Source organism: Ailuropoda melanoleuca, chromosome 8, assembly GCF_002007445.2.
Source record: "Ailuropoda melanoleuca isolate Jingjing chromosome 8, ASM200744v2, whole genome shotgun sequence".
NCBI lineage: Eukaryota > Metazoa > Chordata > Mammalia > Carnivora > Ursidae > Ailuropoda > Ailuropoda melanoleuca.
In genome coordinates this window covers 100,190,064-100,199,266 of record NC_048225.1, presented here as the reverse complement: position 1 = coordinate 100,199,266, position 9,203 = coordinate 100,190,064, and the positions used below count along the sequence as shown (strand labels likewise).

General features: G+C 44.4%; 1 long non-coding RNA gene across 1 annotated transcript in view; it reads left to right on the top strand.

Annotated features, from left to right (window-relative positions):
• The window catches only part of LOC117803448, an 18,337-nt gene extending 9,822 nt beyond the window's left edge, over nucleotides 1–8,515 (top strand). Inside the window, exons 2-3 of the long non-coding RNA XR_004627329.1 lie at nucleotides 336–446; nucleotides 7,776–8,515. This is a non-coding gene — a long non-coding RNA (uncharacterized LOC117803448). The remainder of the gene's footprint in view (nucleotides 1–335; nucleotides 447–7,775) is intronic.
• Nucleotides 8,516–9,203: the final 688 nt, after the last annotated feature.

The following is a 9,203-nucleotide window of genomic DNA, read 5'->3' as shown; positions in this document are numbered from 1 at the left end:
AAGGGCACATATTGCATGGTGCACTGGGTGTTATACGCAACTAATGAAGCATCGAACTTTACATCGGAATCTATAATTAAAAAAAAAAAAAAAGAATCGTGATTCCCTCAAACATTCTTCCAACCCAATGATTAAATTAGTGGAGACACATGAATTTTAGGGATTGCACTGGACTTTATTAATAACTTGTTTTAAAATATTTCATTTTATTGCCATGCTATATATTACATTTCTTGGGGGGGTGTTGTCCAATGGTAAGAAACCTATAATGTGAAAATTTCATAATGAAATAATTTATTAATAACGAGGTAGCTTCTTTTTTTTTTTCTTCTCAGTCTTTCCGTGATACTGTGCCTGGAAGTCTCACACCACTTTCCTGTAGGCTCTCATCTTCGTTTTTCCATGCTACTGTCACACAGAGGATTCTTAAGCCCTAGGCACTGAATGTAAGTTTCAACACGGGGTGGGATTTCACAAAAGGCACATGCTTGCTACGATACTTTGTCGCTTCCGTGCTCCATCTTGCAGTAAGTCTTGAAAGTTTGCTACAAAGTTCAGAGAGAGAGTAAGGAAGTGGTCGGACACGGGTTCTACCGGTAACTTGAGGCAAAGGGACCTGGACCATGTCCTTAATCACAGAAGTGATTACTTGGTGCTGAGCCTATAAACTAGGTCCTATTCATTTGCAAGAATATCATTACTAGCTCCTTATCTCTACTTGGATGGTCTGAAATTTGTCTGGGCATGCTTTTCCTCCTCTATATAGGATCATGACTTTTGTTCTTTTTCTTTCTTTCTTTCTTTCTTTCTTTCTTTCTTTCTTTCTTTCTTCTTTCTTTCTTTCTTTCTTTCTTTCTTTCTTCTTTCTTTCTTTCTTTCTTCTTTCTTTCTCTTTCTTTCTTTCTCTCTTTCTTTCTCTCTTTCTTTCTTTCTTTCTTGAAGACCGACATGGGGCTTGATCCTGGGGCTCCAGGGTTTAAGGGTTAAGCAGACGCTTGCTTAACTGACTGAGCCACCGAGGTGCCCCATGTCTGTCTTTCTCCCAGCATAGATAAGTAAGTTTTATCTGTTACCATTTGTTCAAACATTAGATTTTATCTAGTGTCATCTATACCTCTGCTTCTTCACCATCACATGTTTCTCGTATGGATTGGCTTCTTATGCTCTCTCTCTCTCTTTTTTTTTTTTCAAGTAAGCTCTATGCCCAGCATGGGGCTTGAACTCATAACCCTGAGATCAAGAGTCACAAGCTCTACCAACTGAGCAAGACAGGTGCCACTTCTTATATTCTCTTAAATCCAAACTTACTCAGTTTAAGTAGGGGCAAGCATCTGACTCATTATGTCTTCTAAAGTAGTTGTGCTGCTCAGCATTTTAACGTTAAAATGTACTTTATTTTGTTATAAACCTTTTATGATACAATTGGAACATTGTATATTTTTCTGAAATTATGTGTATAGATTGGTTATTTTATCTGTGAGTTACATTTTAGGACAGTATAGAGGCCTAAAATTCTTTGTTCTCTTAAGAGGTTAGGTTTGAAATGGTTGGGATCACTGGGGAAATAACAGAGATTTTTTGATAAGTGCATTGCTAGCTTGCCCATAAATTAAAAAGAAGGAAAATCATAGCTATCACTTTTGTGGCATTTACTGTGTACCAGGCACTGTTTTGTTTTGTGTGTATTAACTCACTTACATCTCATAACAACTCTATGAAGTGGGTACTATTATTATCCACATTATACGGAGGCAAAAATTGTTGCACAGAGAAATTGAGTAACTTGCCAAGGTCACAGCTGGTAAGTGGCAGAGATAAGATGTATTGAGGGATTACTATGTCACGGTGTGGGAATAGGATTTATTATTAATCACAGTATGATCAAGCAACTTGTTTAAAGTTACACAGTTTGGCAGATCCTGGATTCAAACCCAGGCTCTTGGCCCCAGAGTTTATGTTCTCAGTTACCACACTGCTTGGTCTCTGGCCAAGCTCTGCTTTATGGTTTTTTGTTCATTTATTTGTTTGTTTTTAAGATTTTATTTATTTGAAAGACAGGGAGAAGGGGGCAGGGAGAACCCGGGCAGGGAGAGGGGCAGAGGGAGACAGACTCTGCACTGAACACAGAGCCCAATTTGGGGCTCAGTCTCACGATCCTAAGATCATGACCTGAGTTGAAATCAAGAGTCAGACACTTAACGGACTAAGCCACCCAGGCACCCCATCTGCTTTCTAGTTTTTTTTTTTTTTTAAGATTTTATTTATTTATTCAACAGAGATAGAGACAGCCAGCGAGAGAGGGAACACAAGCAGGGAGTGGGAGAGGAAGAAGCAGGCTCATAGCGGAAGAGCCTGATGTGGGGCTCGATCCCATAACGCCGGGATCACGCCCTGAGCTGAAGGCAGTTGCTTAACCGCTGTGCCACCCAGGTGCCCCTCTAGTTTTTTTTGTTATTGTTGTTGTTTTTGCCATCAAGCTACACTAACTTTGCAAAAAGAAAGAAAAAGAAAGAAGAAAGAAAGAAAGAAAGAAAGAAAGAAAGAAAGAAAGAAAGAAAGAAAGAAAGAGAAAACAAGGTTCTCTGGATAGATAACCAAAGAGATATCTTTTAGGGACATCATATGGTATCATAAGAAATCTTTATTTCTTCTTTTCTTAACTACTCTTGCCATTGAGCAATTTTTGGCATTTCTAGACTGCCTGGGTGCTTATGCTAGTATAAAAACTGTAGCAGCAACTTGAAAGATCTTGCAGTAAGTCTCGAAAGTTTGCCACAAAGTTCAGAGAGACAGTAAGGAAGTGGTCGGACATGGGTTCTAACTTGAGGCCTGGGGACCTGGACCATGGTCCTCGTGTCGCTGTACTGCTTTCAGGCTGGCAGTTACACTCAGGTGGCTTGGAGCAATAGCAGAGACAGTGACAAGCAAGGAGGAAGGGGAAGTTGCCATTTATGGCCAAGTTCTTCTTCTTCATTGTCATTAGTGGTGCCCAATATTAGGAGGCCCATGACGTTGACCTCACTCTCAGAGATATGTCCCTGACACAGCATAAAGGATACTTTGACAGTTTGGCTTCTAATTTTGAACTTAGGAAACTTCCTCCCACATTTTCCTTCTGCTCCATTTTTGAAGCCATCAGGAGAGGGACCCTTTACTTCTCATCCTCTTGTCTGATGCATTGGTGTGCTTGTGAGCCTGGGCTCAGTGGAGCGCCCTATGACATTGGACGTTCCTCTCCTGCTTCCAGTCTGGCCCCCTCTCCTGCTCTCCGCTACAGCCCTTCTACTCCGCTGCTCCCCGCTCCATGCCACAGTGCTGTTCTGCACCACCCTCCCCAGATGGCCTCAGCTGAGCTGGGCTGAGCCTGGAAAAGAGCGTCAGGTGAGAAGTTCCTCAGTTTCCCTTCCTTCCACTTGTAGACATATCTGTTTTCGTCTATTCGTCCATCTCGGTTTCCCCTCCTGTTGCTGAGAAAGCAGGGGCCCTGGACCCTTCCGAGACACATGACTCCTTTCTGCAGTCTGTCAGTTGGCTTTTGCTGTGGTAACAAGCCTGCAATCCTGGTGCCTACTGCTAGAGCCACAGTTTCTCTTTCACGGTCCTGGGCTGAGCTGGGCGTGGCTCCAGGCGGCAGGTCTGGTCAGGTCTGTGCTCTTCTCTCTTTGAGGTCCCAGGCTGATGAGGCGCCTCCTGCCTGGGCCCGCTGTTCTCACGGCAGAGCGCAGGAGTGCAAAGAGAGCAAGTCCATCCAGGCCTCTTAAGGAGCTCCTCCTCCGTCGGGAGCTGGTACATAGTCATTGTCTCCACATTCCACCGGTCAAAGCAAATCGTGCCCCAAAAGTTGACGGGGCAGGAAAATTAACTCCACCTGTGGGAATTTTTGCCAAACAGTAAGCCGGTCTAGCACCTGCCTTCTCTAAAATCTTGAGCCCCCCAGTTGTATTTATTCTTGCTCATGTATTGCCTGTTTCCTCTCAGTCTCTCTCTTTCTTCATCGGCTTTACCACCCTATAAACAAGTAAACCATTCCTTGTCCTCGAGGAAAGATTCCTTTCTTTTAATGATGACTCACGTGCAGCTATATTCTTCACCGCTTTCCCTTTACCTCCTAACAGAGTATTTCCTGTCACCTCCTCATCTCCTACTTGTCCTTAGCCATTACTATCTACTGTCCCCAAAGCGCATGCTGAGCCCACTGCCATCTTCCAACCCCAGGACCCCAACCCCATGCACACAGGCCTCGTTCAAGACCACAGACCACCTGATTCCCACTCCATCGCTCCTTCTTGTTCTCCTTCATTCTGTCGCTGCATTTTATATGGTTTAATCATCTTCCTTGGAAGTTACTCCTTTTGGATTCCACAAAACTAGTCTCTCCTGATTGTGTTCCTTTTTCAGACAGCTCCTTCTCTGTCTTCTTCGCTCACATCGCCAATATTTATACTGTGCCTTGTCCATTCCGCACAGAGATAATGGACCACATCCCTGACCCTACACACGGTAGGATCACAGGTTGTTACAGAATTGCAACGTAGTGTGACCGTGACCGTGATGAGGGGCCTATGGAGAACCTGACGCAGGCTGGGGTTTAGCAAACGGTCCAGACTGAGGTGTTGTGTGGGCTGGATTTTCAGAGATCCAGGCTGAGAGAACAGAAAGGGTATTCCCGGAAGGGCGGGTGGTGTTTGCAGAGGTCCAGAAGCAGTTCTCCCCTCAGATGGATTTCCCTAGCATTTCAGCCTGGTCTCTGACCTGCACACCTTTTTCTCCTGGGCTATCTCAGCCCAGAAGGCTCTCCTGGGTGGCTGCAGGATATCTAGCTGAATGGCCAGTGGTACTTCAAGCTCAATCCTAAATTCATTTTCTTTTCTTTTTCCTTATTATTATTATTTTTTTGTAATCTCTACACCCAACATGGGGCTCGAGCTCACAACCCTGAGATCAAGAGTCAGATGCTCTACCGACTGGGCCAGGTGCCCCTAAATTCATTTTCTAAACTTCAGCTTTGTTCTTTCTGACTTTCTGATTTCATCATCACCTCACCGGTGAAGGAAGAAATCTTCGAGCGCTCTTGCATGCTTCCTTCTTTCCTACCTGCCATCTTCTCACCAGCATCACACTCCATACAGAGCGCACCCTGCCAATTCTACTGCAACTGTCACTGACCGCGGCTGTGGACACGTGTGTCACTAGGACGATGATCCAGCAACCCGAGCTGATGAGGTGCTGGGCCTCAGTTCACTTGAAAAAATTCAAGTGATCACAGATCCTCTGTTTTGACTTTAGATCCTGGGGTAGAAAATTAGGCAAACAATCAACAGTCTTTGCTTCCCTTCCTGTAATCGTCTCATCCTTTAGACTCTTTACACACACTGACCACAGCATGTTACCAATTCAGTCCCATGTGTTTGGGAAGAGAAAGCTCAGTGTCAGGCAGAAACCCCGTGACAGTCCAGGACCCGAGGCAGAAATCTGCTCACGTTCGGGAGCCTTCACTTCATAGCCCTCCCCGCTCTGCAGTAGCCTGACAATCTGACCCTGTTTGACAGGACTCCCCGATGCCTTCTCTTCTGCTAGTTAGGCCTGCCTCTTGACCCATCCAGGAGAGCTCTGAATTCAGCCCCGATCACGTTGTTCCTGCTACCACTAGCGTCTTCCCACAAAAGCTCTATACATGTGCAAGACTTTTAGAGTTTCTTGGAAAATTATTTTAAAACCATTAATTTTGGTTGGGAAAATGTCAATTTTCAGTGTTCTCTGAATCCTTGGATAAAACTGCAGATGGAAAGTCTTATGGTACATTATGCGCCTCCCCCGACCCTCCTTTGCCACTACGGGTCTAAAACGCAAGAAGTTATCTGGGTTGAAACTCACAAGGAGTAGTGGGAGGGGCTGCGGCTCTGGAGCTCCATAGATGTGCCTTTGAATCCCAGCCCTACCTCCTGTGAGGCACTTAACCTCTCTATCCCTCGGTTTCCTCATCCGATCAGTGGGTAAAATATCACCTCTAAATAGGACTTTTATAAAGTGCCTGATAAATAGATTCTTATCAAATGAGAACCACCCCCAGACCCTTGCAATCTCCCCTTGCTCTCTGTGCCCCTGGTTGGTCAAAACAATTTTACAAAGTCAAACGTATTAAGAGTTTGAAAAAGCTGGAATTATTTCTTTTCTATTAATTTCTCAGTAGTGTTTTAGAAGTACTTCTACGTTGTGCTGCTGTTATGTTCAATCAGCTGGAGAGTGATAGCTAAAGGGAAAGGGGGGCTTACCATGGAGAATTAGGCAGCTGTTAGAATCAACAGAGTAGGCCTGCAAATTACACACTGATAGATCTCAAAAACACAGAGCATAGGAAAAAAGTAAGAAAAAGAATGTGGTATATAACCCAATACCATTTATATAAGTAAAAACACATGCACATTCCCAGGAATCAACCCTGTAGAAATAAAAGCAGCCCTATGTATGGATTCATGCACACAAATATTCCTTGCAGCTTTGTTTGTAGTTGTAAAAAACTGAGCACAACTGAAATGCCCATCAGTAAGGAATGGTTGAATGAATCATTGAACACCTCTACCATGAACTATTATGCAACTATTAAAAAGAATGCATTATAGCTGCATCTACTAACCTGGAAAGATGACCACAACATATTCTTAAAGGAGAAAAGCAACCTGCAGAAAGATGGATTTTTAATCCCTTTTCATTAAAGTAGATCTCTCTCTCTCTCTCTCTCTCTCTCTCACACACACACACGCACACACACACACACGTGTTCACTAGCTCAGGGGTTTGAATGACCCTGGAGAAATGTGTGGGGACAGATGATGCCCATGCTGTTAGCAGGGATCACCTGTTGGGGGTGCAGGGCGATAAGAAAAAAAAAAAGACGATCAAAGACTAGAAAAAAAGTCCCATGATAGAAAAAGTAAAAAAATTAGAACACAAAGACCCTATCTCTGAGATCACTTCAAATGTGCAAACAATGAAAATGCAAATGGACAAAGACCAGACTGAAAATCTGGGTAAGAGGATTAGGAGCAAAAAGAAAAATATATGGACACCAAACAACAATATCCCAATATCTAAGCAAACAAAATAAACACTAAATAGCTTAGGCTCGCTGCCTGTGGGTGGGAGGAGAGGAGGAGAGGGGTGAGCAGAGAGATCAAAAGGGAATTTACAAAAATTAAAGAGAGGGAACAGGTGTGGACCGGTGATAATGATGTGTCATAAACCGAGGCACAAGATGAACTCAACACTCTGCACCTAAGGTTAAAAAGTCAAATAAGAACTTTCCCCCAGAGTAGCTGGTGAGAACAACGATTTAATAGAATCTATAAGATTAGATTCTAATTTGGACCTTAGGGTCCAGTTTTCAACAGAGCATAATTCAAAGGTGACCTCAGGGAGCCAAAGGCCCTGAGAAATAGTAGCTGAAGTTTAGGAGGGGTCTGAGTAGGACATACTAAGTGTCATTAATATTCCAGGCATGGGAATTCCCAGACTTGTGCTCCAGGGACGCAGTCCGGTGTTACCTGATCGACCAATGCGAGACAGAACAGTCAGCCCCTGCGTGCACCGGCTCTCACAAACCTTCTAGATCACTCTGGGGAGAATATTAGCTATTAATTAGTTCCCTTAAATAGTGGCTTTGAACTTTTGGAATTCAAATTAATTGACGGTCTCAAAGAATGCCAGGTAATTTTTACGGCATTGAGTTTTTTTCCTAGGATTAATCTAACTTTGTTCTTTTCCCCTTGTTTTCCCAGGCCTGCATCTTTTTAGCAGCCGACTGCACTTATCTTTTGAGCTTTGAACCATGCCCCAGTGGATAAGTAATTTCATTTAGGTAAACAGTTTCCAGAAATAGATTCAAACTGCGAGCAAACAGCTTGTTTGCGATAACAGGCCCTGCCTGCCGACCGATGTCTGAGCCTAATGATCTCACGTCTGCTGATGCTGGTGGCTGACTTCCCCTCTTTGTCAGCTGTCCTGCAAATGCTCCCAAGGTACGAGTCAGGTCGTGGAAATAAACTGGGTTTTGCCTGGCCTGATCTGGGAACCAGGAGGAGTCACGCACAACCGCAGAGTGGTCGGTCCGACATGAGGGAACTTCCTGCCTGGTCTTCCAGCTGCTGAAAGACCAGTTAACACTGTTGCCATCCCTCTGCCGGAACGCGTCCTATGCAATGGCACTCATTATAGTTAATGAGCTGTTAGCATTTCTATTATGGCATTTTTTTTAGGGTTTATAACCTGGTAATAACAATAATTTGTCTCAGCCCGAAACTCCAGTAACAGGCAATGGCCCAGCCATTGCTTTTGCTCTTAGTAAGGTTGCTGGGGTGGGGCGAGGGGGTGCTGCCCCACGTGTGTAGCATACAAAAGGGAACATGTTTAGAAACTAGAGACCTTTTCCTTTTTCCTTTTTTTTTAACAATCAAATTGGGAGCACCTGGCTGGCCCAGTCAGGAGAGCATGTGACTCTTAATCTTGGGGTGGTGAGTTCGAGCCCCACATTGGGTGTAAAGATTACTTAAATAAAAAAGCAATCAAATTGGGCAATAACTCTATATGGTGTCAATAAAATGTTGCCAGAGAGGCGAGGCTCACCAAGAACCCCGGATGGGGTCAGGATGGCTGCAATGGTGAGAAGCCTGGGATTGTTGGAGTTGGTGGTCCTGAGAAGCCAGATGTAGAGAAGACGGCTAGGAAGCCCCAGTGCTCATACCGACTCTGCTCATACAGTTAGCCTGGCTACCAGGGGGCAGAGAGACCCCTAGACCTTCTTAACCACAGAACTCACAAAGGCCAGAGAGTTGGGCAGCCCTACAGTTTCCAGTGGGGTCCACAAAGGATTTAAGTTCATCCAAATACATAAGGGGCCTGGGTTCTGAGAAGGGCCATCCACATCCTACAGGCCCCAGGTAGTGTTCTGTCTGTCTTCCCAACCAGAGGGCCTCAGCCTGGGAGGCCTACAAAATGTAGGCCAGGCATTCTGCTTTAAAAGGTTACAAGGGCACATGGCTGGCTCCGTCAGTACAGCATGTGACTCTCTTGGGGTTGTGAGTTTGAGCCCCACATTAGGGGTAGAATTTACTTAAAAAAATAAATAAAGAGGGCATCTAAAAATAAATAAATAGGGGCACCTGGGTGGCTCAGTGGGTTAAGTGTCTGTCTTCGGCTCATGTCATGAT